Source organism: Mus pahari, chromosome X (assembly GCF_900095145.1).
Source record: "Mus pahari chromosome X, PAHARI_EIJ_v1.1, whole genome shotgun sequence".
Lineage (NCBI taxonomy): Eukaryota > Metazoa > Chordata > Mammalia > Rodentia > Muridae > Mus > Mus pahari.
The window spans coordinates 37602888-37604811 of NC_034613.1; positions in this window are offsets into that span (position 1 = coordinate 37602888).

The window sequence follows — 1924 nt, forward strand, 5'->3', positions numbered from 1 at the left end:
AGAGAGAGAGAGAGAGAGAGAGAGAGAGAGAGAGAGAGAGAGAGAGAGAGAGAGAGAAAGGAGAGGAACAGGGAAAGATATACTATCTACCATGACTTTATGAATAATAGGCCTGTAATTTATTTAATTCCATCCAGCCTCACAAAATCAACTTTTTTAAAATAATTTTCAGGAAAGGACACTAAACTTTTCTGAGTTACTTTTGAGCATTAACAGACTGAATCTAAACTATTTGTTCTCTTTTCAAATATATAAAAATATTAATCCAAGTATGGTGGCACAAAACTGTGACCCCAACATTTAGGAGCTAGAGGGAGAAGGATCAGAAATTCAAGGTCATCCTCTGCTACATAGTGAACTAAAGCCAGGCAAGACTATATGAGACCCTTTGTTAATAAACAAATCAAATAAAACAAAACAACAACAAAATACATGGGAACATCTATGCATATCACAAAATAATTGCCTGCAGTTCACAGATGAGAAACTAGGCTTCGAATAGTAAAGGAACCAGACCAAGAACACATATCACATAAAGATGGTGATACAACTACACAGCAGGCCTGGTTTCCTCCAAACCCACTGTGGATTCTAGTTTCCATGAACATTTCCACAGAATTAGTTTTAGATCAGAGAACTGAAATAGCAGATTTTCTGGCACAGATTCAGTTTTTGCTGTGCTATTTTCAAATGTATTCTCAAAACATGCCTTTGTCCTACCTCCAAAAATTCCCTTACTTTTCTACAACAGAGTTCATGAGGATCTGCCTCAATGCCTGGGCTAAGATGAAAAGCCAAAAGTTAAGCCTGCATCAATTTCTACCCATTTTTACTTGGCACTTTAGATGAATCTCTTTAGTTTCATCTCAGGAAGTAGAATGACGTTTCTTGCTTTATTTCTGCTTCTGCAAAGGATGAAAGCTTTCCTGGCAAAGATAGGCCTTTGAACTAGTGAAAAGTGAATGATTGATACAAGGTCTAAATCTTCATTCTTCTAAGATAAATCAGCATTTGACACGGAAGAAAAGAAAAGTGAAGAAGTAAGAATGGAGATGGGGAGCCAGAGAGAAGAGGGACTGGAGAAAGAGAGGAGGGTGTGAAAGAATCTTATTTTAGTGGGAAGAGAGGAAGTTTCCTTCAAAAGTTAAAAACTATTTAGTCCTACAACTAAGAGATTTCAAAACAAGCAGAGACTAAATTTGTCATTCATGCTTTTGTTTCTCTCAAGTTTTAAGGATTCCAGAATTCTACTCCAAATTAAATGTGCATTTTAAAACCAGGCTCTTGACATTTTAAAGTACATTTTATGGTTCATTAATATGGATTTGGGGTCTTTTAAAATGCATATTCTGAGAGTGGATGTAAATCTCTGTTTGGGGACTTTTGTGAGGAAAAAGTTGAGCTTTCTATCCAATCAGGTATGCCCTCATGCCTCATATTCCACATTCCAATGGGCAGTGAGGGATTTAAACATTCACCCAGTACTCAGTTGTTGCATTTCATCGTTTACTCCACCTGCTAAAACTGACATTTGGTTGAAAACAACTTGTGCACATAGGGAAATGCTTTACTTTTCTTGACTCCCTGATTCCCTCTGCTCTATCTGGAAGACGGAAGAAACTGTAAAGGGAATAATCTGCCAAAACACATGCCAAGGGTGAGGAGAAAGTGGGAATTTGAGCTGAAAGAGTGAGATTCTGGTGATAAAGCAGCTCAGAAGATAAAAGTCTTCTTGAAAATAATAATAATAAAAAAACAGAACAAAACAAAACAAAACAAAACAAACAAAACCCACTGTAGCCTGTGAGAACAAAGAAAGTCCCAGGTGATAGAAGGATGAGTTTTGTCTGTCAAGATGCAAAACTCTACAGGATACTCTGTCTCTCTCTCTCTCTCTCTCTCTCTCTCTCTCTCTCTCTCTCTC